Genomic DNA, 14,386 nt, shown 5'->3' with positions numbered 1-14,386 from the left:
ATTTTGTGTCAAAAACTGTTAAATAGTATGAAGAAAACACAAAATAAACTGAATAAAACGTCAAACTTAGTATGACTTCTATTTTGATAAATAAAACAGGCGGGGAGATAACAGTGTTTTCTCTTGTCAGGTGGAACTGAGAGGTAAAAAGTTTGAGAACCACTGGACTAAAGTATTTATCAAGTACAGCCAGATCTTCAGTTAAGGTGTTCTCAGCTTTTTGGAATGTCGAATGTTGAGTTGCAATGGCAATATCGTCAGCAGACATGAATCTCCATGATGCTGTCTCTGGGATATCGCTAATATATAAGTTAAAGAGCAATGGGGCAAGAACTGACCCCTGACGTAGGCCATTTTTAATCTTAAAGAATTTACTTTGGGATTCATTGAGAGATACTTTTATCCATCTTTCTGCTAGTATTTGATTAATTAGGTTGGCTAGTTTTGGTGATGGCATAGTTTCGAAGAATTTAAGATAACACCCTCTCTTCACACTGTGTCACAGGCAGCAGAGAGGCCCATTAATACCGCTATTGTTTTCAGCTGTTTTTCATAGCCGTTCTCTATAAAGGTTGTCAAGGCCAGTACTTGATCGCAACAACTTCTGTCAGGTTTGAAGCCCGCCTGTTCTTGTGGAGTTCTGTTATGTATACGTGAAGAAATTCTGTTGTATAACATTCTTTCGAGAAGATTCAGGCAGATGCTTAACAAGGCAATAGAATGTAGTTGGAAACAATTGTAAGGTCTTTGCCAGGTTTTAAGACAGCAAAGATTTTAGATCTTTTAAAAATTGATGGAAATAAGCCAGAGTCCAGGATATTATTCTATGCAGAAGTAAGCCATTTAATAGTTTTTGGTCCACAGTTCCTAATGACTTCAGGGTAGATGTTATCGCGTCCAGTCGTCTTCCCATTCCTCAAGGAGTTATCTGCCTGGGTGAGTTCCTGGGAACTGAAAGCCTGGGATAGTGATGATGGTGAAGATCTGTTTTAACATTTTTAGTGTTTGTTTGACCTCTCTCATAGCTACTTTATCCTGAGGATATTAAGTCATTGAGACTATATACTTTGCATTGTATTTTGGATCTATGGCGGGCAAGTTTACCAGAAGCCCTTGTATTAGGGTCAAGCGTCCTAATCAGGGACCAAGCGTTTCGCCTGGAATGAGTAAAATTAAAATTGTTCATTGTTTTATTCCATTTGTCTTTTCTAGCATTGTCAAGAGACTTCAGTAGCTCAGTGGCTACTGTAGGGGTATTATTAGTAGAGAATTCTTTATACAATTTTTCACTGTCACTATTCCAGCCTGGAATATAATCTCTCCTAAAACCTCTTGGAATGATTCGTTTGGCAGTGCCAATAATAATGTCAACAAATCTATTGTAATTCTTTACAGTGGGCTTTATAAATCTTATTACAGTGTCAACCCGTTTCTTAAAAGAATCCCAGTCACCTTTGAGAAAGTTCCACCAAGGTTGTAATACTGTTCTTATAATTGGAATATTTAGGCCTACTTTATTTATTACCTACTTTATGAGGTCGATGTTGGCATTTGGAAAACTGTCTAATACTTTCCTAGAGATGGAAATTTGGCCGCCATTATCGTCTGCAGTACAGAAGCAAAAATATCAGGGTTATATCCTCTTTCCCTTCTAGAGGAGAGAAAGCTCGGTTTACCATCAAAGATCAGATAGAAGTTCTGATTTTCCACCCAGTTCACTAGTAGGGTGCCATTTAGGTCATCCTTTCTATAGACCCAAAGGGAATGATGGCTATTTAAATCTCCACGTGTATGCTTGGATGTTGTTGTTGGAACAATACTTGATCAGGCCATTTAGCTAAGGGAGGTTTATACACGTTGGTAATAGTATAACCAGATATTATAATCGATACACTATATATGTCCTTGCTGGTACTTTTTTCACATCTTATAATTAGAAATGTCATTTTTATATATGTTTCCACACCATGTTGGGGATGGTTTATGCAGTTAATCATATTGGAACCATATATTTTATCTCTCGTTAGAAAAAATGACAATTCTGATCTAGATTGTCCTTAATATGAGTTTCCTGTACAACTACAACTCTTTGATGTTAATTCAGAATCTTAGTAAGAACTTCGGATTTAGCCATACTTATACCTTCTATGTATAATTGTAATATTTTTAAAAGTGAGTCCATATTCTTGATTCTCAGATCCTCGGTAGGTGTGTGTCGGTTATCTGAGAGCCTGTGTCCTGAGCCATGCTAGGAGAATACGGATCCAACTGTCGCTGTAGACTATTTAGCATTATCCAGGGTGCACCATGAGGAGAGAGTCTACGTTACACTCCAAGCAGACAGTACATTCTCTTATCTATAACTCCTTCATTGAGGTTGCTTCATAGGCAACATCCAATGAGCTCTTTGTTCGTCTACTAGGATGTAGGTCTTGCTGCTCTTTCACCATTTGTTTTAAGGGAATGTTCCAGAGAGTTACCAACAGTTTTAAAAATTTTTTTCAATATGAGTTTCGCACTGGGTCAAATTCCAAAGGAGTGGTAAGAGAGAAAATTGTTCCCATTTAAAAGGGAGGTGATGACAGTAAGACTTTGAATTATAGAGCGGTCTGTGTGTCTGTAGTTGTGGTTAAGGTGTTAGTGTGGTCATTTAGGACCAAGATGCAGAATTGGGTTGACAACAGAAAAATACTTTTTGGCGATCAGCATGGATTTGTTAAAGAAAGATAGTCTTTTAGCAACTGCTTACTTTTTACAATAAAGTGACAAATGCATTGGATAAGAGAGTTGCATATACAGTGGTATTCTTAGATTTTACAAAGGCGTAGGATAAATTGCCACATGACAAGCTGGTAACTAAATTGGAACGGAAAGGTCTGAGCATTATATTAGTTTGCTGGAATGGAGATCAGCGAGTTTTGTCTGGAGGAGCGATATCTCAGAAGAGAAACGTTACTAGTGATGCACACAAAGGATCAGTTTTGTGTCTCTTGGTATTTAATGCAAAGATATTGGGAGAGGTCTCACTTGTGATAAGCAGTTGTTTGTAGATGATGGAAAGTTGGTGAGAGCTATTTCAAAACTTGAATACACTGGCTAAATGCGTAAATGTGTGGTGTTCTCAATTCATTGTTGCAAAGTGTAACATTTTGAAATTTCAGAAGCACAGATAGGATGTAGAATACACAGTTGATGGAAATATCTTGAAAGAGGTAGAGGAGATGAAAGATCTGGGAGTAATTGTAGTGAAGAACTTAAAATTTCGGGGATGTGTTACAAAATTGCTAGAAAAACACTGTGGCTAATGAGAATGATGCAGAGTGTACTGACTCGTAGAAGTAATGATGTTATACTTCCCTTGCATAAGGCTTTGATCAGACCACACATGGATTATTGTGCACAAATTTGGTTATCTTCTTTTCCAAAAGATGAACATGTATTGGAAAGGATTCAGAGACGATTCATTAAAGTGATTTTGGTCTCTGAAAAGTTGCGTACCAAAAAGACAAAATTCAATTTGCAGAAATTGGTGAATAGAAGAAAGAGAAGAGGGGATGTGATCGGGACATATTAGCTGTCAAGAGGTTCTTACCATTTTAATATTGAATAGCTTTTACAGAAAATGGGGGGACACATGAAGAGAACAAGAAGTCATTCCTGGAAGCTGTATAAGGAGATTGTGAGCAAGGTGATTAAGAGCAGGATTTTTGCATGAAGAGTGGTGAGTAATTGCAATATAATGCTCGAGACTGTGGCGTTCGCAGAGACAGTGAACATATTTTAAATGCGGTATGATAACTATGTGTAACAGTGGACCTTCCGCGGTGGGTCTCTGACTTGAAGGTATTTTATAATAATAATAATAATAATAATAATAATAATAATAATTTTAACATTTTGTAATAAAATTCTATTCATGACCTTACAGAGTATTTACATATATAAAATAAAGTATACTATTACATTTTGTATTCAGTACAAAATGTAGAAAACAGTGATTTTTTTAAATATAAATGTACATAATATTTTTTTTTTCAATATCAATATCATAGCTCATTATTATACAGCCTATTTACATATACACAATTTTTTATATGTCTTGTCATTATTATTATATACGGTACTGATTGTTTTGTTACATAATTTGTAGTCATTGATTATGAGGATTACGTGGTGATGAATGAGGCACATTAATCCCACCCACTTGGGTTGTGGGATTAATGGGCTAGCTTGGGTTAGCTTTTATGAAGAGAGTGGGATTAGGCTTCACTATTTATGTTGTTTTACTGTTTGTAGATGGAATGTAGGCATTGGAAGCTGGTGATTTGTGATGTGTATATTACTGTTAAAGGTATATTAACTTTGTTGGTATATTTTCCATGGTTCGTGTTTTAATGTTCTGTAGTTGTCTATGTTTTCAGGTACTTGGTAGATTTTGAGTAGCGTGGGTATCTGATGTGATCTCACAAAAGAACCGTATGAGTTGTTGAAGGGAGTAGGGATGTAGCGAGTTGATGTGGGTCGTGTTTTACGATATGTGACTCTGTTGTTTCGACAGGTGATGTTGAAGTAATTCCTTAGTAATATTATGTAGTGTTTCAGATTTTTAATGCTCAGAATTCTATTTATCGCCATGTGCTGATCGAATATTGGCTGTTGTGAATAAGGTGTCCAAATTGCTGTTGAAACAATTTTCCTACGTAATATTTCTAATTTTGGTAGGTGGCTGTTTGTTGTTTGCATAGACAGTTATACCATGTCTGAGTAGGGATTCGCAGATACCATGATATAGGAGTTTTTTGTATGTTAAATGGAATAATGTTTTTTACTCGGAAGAGGTTTCTCTGCGATGATGCGGAGTTTGGTGTGTTTCAGGTTTTTTGTTGTTAATGCAGCGTATGTGTGACAGTGTATCGATAATGGCGAGGGGGTGCATGATTATCGGGTTGTGTATTATTAACATCTGTGTTTTGGTGGCGTTGATTACAATTGCGTTTTGGTAGAATTACGTTATCTTTTCATTTAGTCCTTGTGGTGCTTTGGAGAGAGCTGCGTTGACGACTGTGTGGTTTGCTAGTAGTGCGGTGTCATTTGCATTCTTATGGCCATGTTATGAACATCGTTAATGTATATGTTGAATAGAGTTGGTGATAATATGGCGCCATGAAGAACGCTGTGTTTTATTTTTATATCCCGGCTGTGACATTTACCTATTTTCGTTACTTGTGCTCTGTTTGAGAGGTAGTTACTGAACCATGTATGGAGTATTCCTCTTATAACTATTGAGTATGGTTTGGTGAGTAGTATGTCATGTTCAAGTGTATCAAATGCTTTGGTTAAGTCAAACAGTATAAAGACGATGTACTTGTTTTTGTCTAGAGCTTTGTTTATTGCGTCGGCAATATCTTCTAATAAAGTGATGGTGATTTTTGTTTTCTGAAAGCCGTATCAGTTTTGTGAGATGATGTTGTACTTCTGTAGATAGTTTGTAGTCTGGTGTGTGTAATTTTTTCTAGAATTTTGAAATGAGTGGTAGGGTAACTATTGGTCTGTAGTACTGAGTATCGTTTCTTTTACCATGTTTGTAAATTGGTGTAATTATTTCAGATTTTAGTTGTTGTAATAATGCCAGTTTCGAATATTATGTTCACGAGTCTCAAATGCATTGGATTTATTTGTTCAATGTGTGTTAAAAGGTCTGTGAGTTTTATTATGGCTGTCCCTAGAGTGGTCTTTGATTTTTGCTGTAAGAGTGCGTCTTTCAGTTACTGTTTTGTTACAGGTGGAAATACATAGTTTTTTGTTGATTTTGTATCGGTAGTTTTTGTTGATCGTTGATAGATTGTCTTTTTTGAGTTGTGTGATATTGTTTATGAGGGCATAGTTCAACAAGTCTGCTAGTTCCTCTTGATTTGTATCCTGACCGAAACGGTTTGCAATAAAATCTTGTGCTGAAGTTTTCTTTTTTTGAGTTACTAAATAGTTACTAAAACGACAAAATGGGACAATAACAGTTGCCATTTTCCCATGTTGTCGTTATATTCTCATGAATGTTTGGAAGTAGTAGTGTCTTTTTTCCCTACGAATTTTTGTTGTTATTGATTTTTTGTGTTTTTCTATAATGTATGTTACTGGGTGATTTTTAGTTTTTTCCATAGATTTTCTTTTATAGTAATACTATTTAGTATATTGCTATTTATCCATGGATTATTGTCTCCTTGTAGACTCGTTTGTGCAGACTTTGTTTCTTTTTTTATATTTCTGTGAATTTAAGTTGGAAATTCTCATATAATGTTACAGGATCATTTATTTTTAAGTAGGCAATTCCAGTCCGTATATTTTCGAAGGTTGTTGACAATGCTCTTCAATATGAACGAGTTTTGTTGACTGTTGTGGCGGTTAAGGGGGGTAGGTAACGTAATAAAACGAAGTTAATATAAAGTAGTGATCAGCAATTTTGACGTTAATTATTGATGATATATATGTATCAATACTACTACTACTACTACTACTTTTTTTTATTGCTCTTTCAAATATTTACATATGTACAATGATCATCTATTCAGTATATTATTTTACGCGGTTCAGCGCTTTGTGCTACGTATAATGCGATTTAAATAGTATTGATGATAACAGTTTTTTTAATAACAATAACAGTAATAATTTACAGTTATATTGTTCAGAGTTACATAATAATAATAATAATAATAATAATAATAATAATAATAATAATAATAATAATAATAATAATATTTTTTTTTATTGATTTCTAAAATATTTACAAAATTACAATAATCATCATCTTTAGTGACATTCCAACTCTTAATTTTTACAAAATTCAGCACTAAGTGCTACATATGTGCTACAATTTCTACATTGCATTTCAATTAAAATTTTGATAATAATAGTTTCTTTCATCTATATTTACAACACGTTCTTCTAATATTAACAATGTAGATTACATGGAAATTTTTGAATAATGGATTTTGAGAAAGGGTGATTATTCATACAAATTTCGGCATTTGCTTATAAGGTTTACTTGTAGATGAGTGAGGCAAGTTAATCCCACCTACTTCAAAGCTTGGGTTAGCTTTTATGAAGAGAGTGGGATTTAGCCTTCACTGTTTCTGTTGTTGCTACTGTTTATGTATGGGATTTAGGCATTGGATGCTAGTGATTTATAATGTGTAAATTAGTCTTAATGGTTTCTTAACTTTGTTGTTATATTTTCCAGAGTTCGTGTTTTAATGTTCGGTAGTTATCTGCGTGTTTTAGCTTTGTTGGTAGGTTGTTGAGTTGTGTGGGTATCTGATGTGATCTCACAAACGAACCGTAGGTGTTATTGGAGGGTGTGGGAATGTAGAGAGTTGTTGTAGGTCGTGTTATACGATATGTGTCTCTGTTGTTTCGGTAGGTGATTTTGAAATAATTCCCTGTTAATGTCATGTAGTGTTTCAGGTTTTTAATACTCAGAATTTTGTGTATCGCCATGTGCTTGTCGGATATTGGTTGTTGCGTGTAAGGTGTCCAGATCACTGTTGACACGATTTTCCTGTGTAGTGTTTCTAATTTTGTTAGGTGGTTGTTTGATGTATTTGCGTAGACTGTTATTCCGTATCTGAGTAGAGATTCGCAGATACCGTGATATAGGAGTTTTTTTATGTTGGGTGGAATAATATCTTTAACTTGGACGAGTTTTGCTGCGATGATCTGGAGTTTGGTGTGTAGGTATTCTATATGTTTTGTCCATTTAAGGTGTGAATCTATATAGAGACCGAGGTATTTTGCGTGTGTTAGGTTTGATTTCGGAACATTGGCAGGTAATTTTGCTGTTAATGCAGCGGTATGTGTGACAATGTATCGATAGTGATGCAGAGCGTATGATTCTTGGGTTGAGTATTATCAACATCTGTGTGTTGGTGCCGTTGATTAGAATTGCGTTTTGGTGGAAGTATTTTGTTATTTCGTTTAGGTCTTATTGCGCTTTGGAGAGAGCTGTGTTAATGTCTGTGTGGATTGCTAGTAGTGCAGTGTCATCTGCGTATTGAACTATTTGACGTCTTATGAATATGTTATGAACATCGTTAATGTATATATCGAATAGGGTGGGTGATAATATGGCACCTTGAGGTACACCGTGTTTTACTTGTATACTCCGACTGTGACATGTACCTATTTTTGTTACTTGTGTTCTGTTTGAGAGGTAGTTCTTGAACCATGTCTGCAGTGTTCCTCTTATACCTATTGAGTATAGTTTGGTGAGTAGTATGTCATGTTCAAGTGTGTCAAATGCTTCGGTTAGATCCAGACGTATAAGGACGGCGTACTTGTTTTTGTCGAGAGCTTTGTTTATTGTGTCGGCGATGTCTTCTAATAATGTAATGGCTTTTTGTTTTCTGAAAGCCGTATTGGGTTTGTGAGATGATGTTGTACTTCTGTAAATAGTTCTGTAGTCTGGTATTTGTAATTTTTTCTAGAATTTTTGAGATGACTGGTAGTGTAGCTATTGGTCTGTAGTTCTGAGTATCGTTTCTTTTGCCCTGTTTGTATATTGGCGTAATTACTGCAGTTTTTAGTTGTTGTGGAATAATGCCTGTGTCGAATATTATGTTTACGAGTTTCAAAAGTATTGGATTTATTTGTTCAAAATGTGTTATAAGGATTGTGGGTCTTAATTTGTCTATTCCTGGTGTGGTTTTTGGTTTTAGTTGTAGGATTGCTTCTTTCAGTTCCGGTTGTGTTATTGGTGGAAAATACATCGTTTGTTGTTGACTCTCTGTCGGTAGTTTTTTGTTGATCGATGGTAGTTTGTCTTTTTTGAGTCGTGTGATGTTTTTTGTGAAAGCAAGGTTGAATGAGTCTGCTAGTTCCTCTTGGTTTGTGTCCTGAACGAAGCTTTTTGCAATAAAATCTTGTGCTGAAATTTTATTTTTTCGGGTTACGAATTCGTCGAGTGTAGCTGTAGCCCATATTTGGTTAATGTTGTTGATATATTCCATGAATTTTTGGAAGTAGTACGTCTTTTTGCCCTGCGAATTTTTGTTGTTAGTTTATTTCTTGTGTTTTTGTATTAGGTTTGTAAATGTGGGTTACTGGGTGACTTTTTAAGTTTTTTCCATAGATTTTCTTTTTCAGTAACAGTATTTAGTGTGTCGTCGTTTATCCATGGATTGCTGTCTGTTTGTTGCCTCGTTTGTGTAGGTTTTGTTGCTTTTTTGTATATTTCTGTGAACTTTAGTTGAAAATTCTCGTATAGTGTTACAGGATCGTTTATTTTAAGTAGGAAATTCCAGTCTGTATTTTTTACTTGGTTATCGACAATGCTCTTTAGTATGATCGAGTTTTGTCGACTTTTATGGCGGTGGGAGTGGGGGTTGGAAACGTAATAAAACGAAGTCGAGACAAAGTAGTGATCGGCAATTTTTACGTTAATACTGATGATGTATATGTATGGATGGGAGCCCGTGTGATGATATGATCAATGCATGATTGTGTTAGTGAGTTATTGAGTATTTCCTCTCTTGTTGGGGAGTTAATGGTAGGGTTTATGTTGTACTGACTTAGTATATCAAGATATGTAATAGTGGTTGAAGAAGCGTGGTCAAGAGTATTTATGTTAATGTCTCCTATTAGGATGTCTCCTACTACTACTACTACTGCTAATAATAATAATAATAACACTGTAACGAAATCAGCTATTTCTTTAATACTCTAATAGGAGACGAGTTAATTTAGTAGGTTCGAATTCCTTGACATAGAACTGAATTTTAAAAGAATATAATTATCATTGCTTTTAGGTCTTCTTAAGTTAATTTTATTTTCCCATGCAGCTTTTAAAGGTTGCTTTTAATTCGAGCCTTTCACTGACATACTCGAAGTAACCAAAAATATCCAAAGTATTTTTGTACGAATATGAAAGTGTTTAGGTAATGTTCAAAAAATGTGAACATAATAATTATTATGTTTTAATGACCACTTCATATATAATATGTATCTTAATTAACGTTAGCTATTGTTACCGAACTTTTTAACAATAGTTTTCAAGAAAAATTAGTTTTTGATGAATTATGATAATTCATCGAAAAATTTTCAGTGAATTGTTTTTTCGATGAATTGCATTTTCGAGGAATTGCAGTTGGAGTTTGTCGTTAAAGGAATTGCCTTTTTGACGAATTGCCATTCGTTAAATTGTCGTTCCATGAATTGGTTATTCGGCGAATTGGGTTTTCGATGAATTTCTTATTCAATGAATTGCGTTTTCGATGAATTATCGTTCGATGAATTGCATTCGATAAACTGTCTTTCGATGAATTGTTTTTGGTGAATTTTCGTTTACATTTTCATAATCAGGATAGTTAATTTGATATGATGCTACATGAAAATAACAGTTGTCATAAAACAATATTACATATTTACATGAAAGTAAAGATGATCATCATTCACACTGTTAAGACCAAAATCTCTTTCTTCCCCCTTTCTTCCAGAGGGGGGGAGCAATAATGTCACTTCTATGTTAGAATGTTGACTGTGCTGCATTCGCCCTGCTGAGCCAGGAGTTGAATTCGTGGATTCCATTCTAGGCAGAAAAGATCTATGGTGTTGTTCTGCCTGTGGTGCTGATGTTCATGTAGGATCCGACTTCTGAACTTTTGTATGAAGGATGCAAGGAGATGGACAGCCGCTGCTCTTGGTGATGCGGTTGTACTGTCTGGTCTTGTATGTTGACGATAGATGATGTATATTGTATATTACTCTTTCGCAGTGATGAAGAGGTAGTTGCAGATGGAGTGTCTTTTTTTATTACTGCAAGGCAAGATTGAGATTTTGCTCTACTGAATGAAGACAACCGCAGGTTAAGGCTTACCTTTCCCGAGCCAAATGGATTTATTGGGTATGAACAGGGAATTGTAAGTAGATATGTCGACCTGCTCCTGCTCGGCAGTAGAGCTGACATTTATCTGCAACATCCTGGATCATATAGGCGGAATGGATATTTCATTGTGCCTGATTTTACACTTTATATCTGCCTCGGGTTTAACGGTTCTTGTGCGATATAGTAAGTCACAGTGAAATGGTGTTTGGTAGTATAATGCAGGATTTTCCAATGAAGCACTTTGGTTCTACTGCTGTTTTAGGGTACTGTAGATTTTGTTTAATTTGTAGGGTATAAATTTTCTTCCATGCATTGTAGGTTTTCATCAAAAAGATAGGCTGCGGTCTTCTTCGCGAGGGGGGGGGGGGTGAGCTCATTTTCGTTATGCTATTTGATATAGCTGCTTGAAAAGCAGATTTAACAGTGTGTGTGTATCTGGTCGGCCTGTTTTCAGTATTGCAGGTTTTCGAGTAGATTTTATCCGATCCAAAAAGAGACTCGGATAAAATCAGTGAATTTTATTCAATATATGCTGATGCCTCGTCAGCTGCATGGAGGAAAGAAAATCTCCCTATCAGTGATGGATAGTAATGATCCTTACTATTGTGGTGTGGAAGATGGGTTCCATGAAGATATCAAGAAAGGATGCTGTCTTCATTGTATGCTGGAAGTTTAACTTCTACTATCTTTCGAAGAGCATATTTGTAGAAATTTGTTTGACTCACTGCCACATGCACTCGTAATTCTGAAGTGTGTGGGAAAAGAGATACCTCTAGTGGGAGTAGTAAAATATATTCGGTGGTGGGTTTATGTGCATTTCCTCTTGTATCTTTATTCCTATTGTATCTTTATTATATGCCAGAGGACACTGGTAGCTATTTGGATAACAATTATTTCTCTCCCTTTTGTGAAGGTCAGTGCCCGTATTGCTGCCCACTTTCTTATTTCTTCTTGAAACATTTCATGGGTAACCCAATTCTTATCACGCAAGAGGGTATTTTCTAGGTAAATTCCCAGGTATGTGTTTTCTAGATAAATTCCCAGGTATGTGTTATCCAATGCGTTCCAGTGTCCAGATATTGGGAATCGGTTTGGTTTTTCAATTTGCCACAACACAGTCCTGTAGTTCTGCATGCGTCTTTTTTAGCTCTTGAGGCCGATTGGCATTCTTGTTATGCGGTTTGTATATTATAGAAATCCTCTTATTTGTGGGATATAACATCACCCCAATATCCTATCAGGGTTATTGCTTTGTAAGAACGTTAGGACTGGAGGCCCTAAGCATCATCATCATCACTCTACTGAAAAAGTGTTCTATGGCAATTTCATTTTCCGAAAGCTGATCCTTGAATTCCTAGATTGCTGGGGATGGAAAAATCTCGAATTGGCTTACTGTTTTTTATGGAGAAGTGAAAGGAAGATATACTGCTGATATTAGGAAGGCAGTTTACGGAATTAATTGTTATTATTGTTATTGCAATTTGGTGTCCCCCTATGTCATAGGGGATGTGTATGCATATCTGTTTAGGATACTTTCTGGTACTTTTGAAGGAAGTGAATTTATTTCTAAAATATACAACAAATAGATTACTTTCCAGTGTCTAGAAATATTTTCAATTTGTTCAAATTAATTTAAGATCAAATATTGTCAAGCATCTCTTATTTCGTTCTGAAAAATTAAATTTCACTTCAAAAAACAAGGATGAGCTACTTAGAATACTATAGAAATCAATCTGGATTAGGAATAATCCGTAACATGTTCAAGGGTACTAGTTGCCAGCACGGTGGGCTAGGTGGTCTGTGGAAAGTGAGTTCAAGTTTGGGACCTCTTTCATCAGAACCGCTACACTTGCTCTTTCAAAACAAGCAACAAAAACAAGGAGCGATATAATAGGCAACGTTATTCCTGGACAAAACATTCATGAGACAAGCAACCGACTTGCACAGGCGGCTAGTGTAGATTTACTTAACCAGTTGAAGGAATATTTGGAAAGACAACTGGGATCTTGTGTAAAGTGACATACAGAACAAAAAGACGTTATATTCGAAGAGAGCGATGAAAGAACACGTTCTGTGGTACATTCGGTTCGAAAATATCTTCAGCGTGTGTGGTTTCAGAGCTCGATATATTTTGTGCACCTCTAACTAACTATCAACCCAAGAAGAGTGTGTATACAAGCATATCTCTCGAATCTCAAAACTGGACATTTAGAATTTTTTTGCAAGTGGTAAACATTACCTGGATTTTGTCGAAATCAATGTTATGCTTGAACATCAAGCTTGTGAATGCTAATGGTTCATCTCTGTCCGACAATGCCAAAGGTGCGCCTGCCAACTTATTCTGCACCCTTTATTATCACAAGTGGATTCATTTTTAAGAGAAACTTCAAGTAATATTATTATGGATTTTGTGATGTTTTCGAAAGTTTACTGAACTATGGATCTGAAGCAAAGAGAACTCAGATGGTACTTTGTATGCAGGAATCTTATATATACAGAACAGAATATGTCATCATCTTTATAAAATGTTTTATAAAAATAACGACACTCCAGATGTAACCGTTCTACAGAATGACTCAACAATTCCATTGTCTGGTTAACGAAAGAGACAAAAAATCGTGGAAAAAATTTCAGCAATACAAATGATTTGGCGCTTGCAGTCGATTGGTTTTGCCAAGCAAGATATTTATTCAATCAAGTTTTGGACTAAGGGTGCAACTTATAAGAGCAAAAACTGAATTCGCTTTGATTTCCAGTGAAGCTAATCCAGTCTACATTGTCTTTGAAGAAAGTACCCTATATCGTCGAATAGATAGAAAAATGATAAGAATAGAAAATGATTTTTTTCTTTGAAGAGCATATATTTTGACGTGTCCGTGTATAACTTGGCTTTTTCATCAGGAGAAAGCGATGTCATTTTTAAAATGTTCTCGTTCTCTTCATCCAGATTTTATACTTTTTCACAGAACTCTGTTTTAATTATGTAATCCTTAATGAGTTATTAAACCTCCTACTACTGGTAGTAAAAGAAGAGTGAAAGCAGCCAGAAATACATCTCCCTTTTGAAAATTATTGTTTTTGAGACAACATGATTCAAGAGAGACACGTTTATTCGCGAGATGCCGAACATGAATCTTAAATTTTGAAATCTTGCACTCCTGATGATTGAAAATGGAAAATGAACCTTTCAGCAGATTTAGGCAAACTTTACAAATGGCGTAGATTTCTTCTTTACCAGCAGCTGAAAATAATTTTTTTTGTGTTTATCAGAATTACACAAAGTAAGGGCTGACAAAAACCCCGGTCTGATATGTTTCATTATAAATAAATTACACTGTTCACTTATTTCCATGGAATATATACAACTGTAACCTTCATTAGGTAATGTACATATGAATGTACCATTAATTTTCTGCAGACGTGTGCTTAAAATCAATTAGAATGTATGCATGTGGTTTTGATGAAACTACATCTTTGTAAGCTTTGATGAATACAGAAGGGCTGTCAGGATAT

The sequence above is a fragment of the Typopeltis vanoorti genome, chromosome 6 (genome assembly GCF_054136105.1).
Source record: "Typopeltis vanoorti isolate ZY-2024b chromosome 6, IOZ_Tvanoo_1.0, whole genome shotgun sequence".
Taxonomy (NCBI): domain Eukaryota; kingdom Metazoa; phylum Arthropoda; class Arachnida; order Uropygi; family Thelyphonidae; genus Typopeltis; species Typopeltis vanoorti.
The sequence above is the reverse complement of the archived record's forward strand: the minus strand, read 5'-3'. Positions refer to the sequence as shown.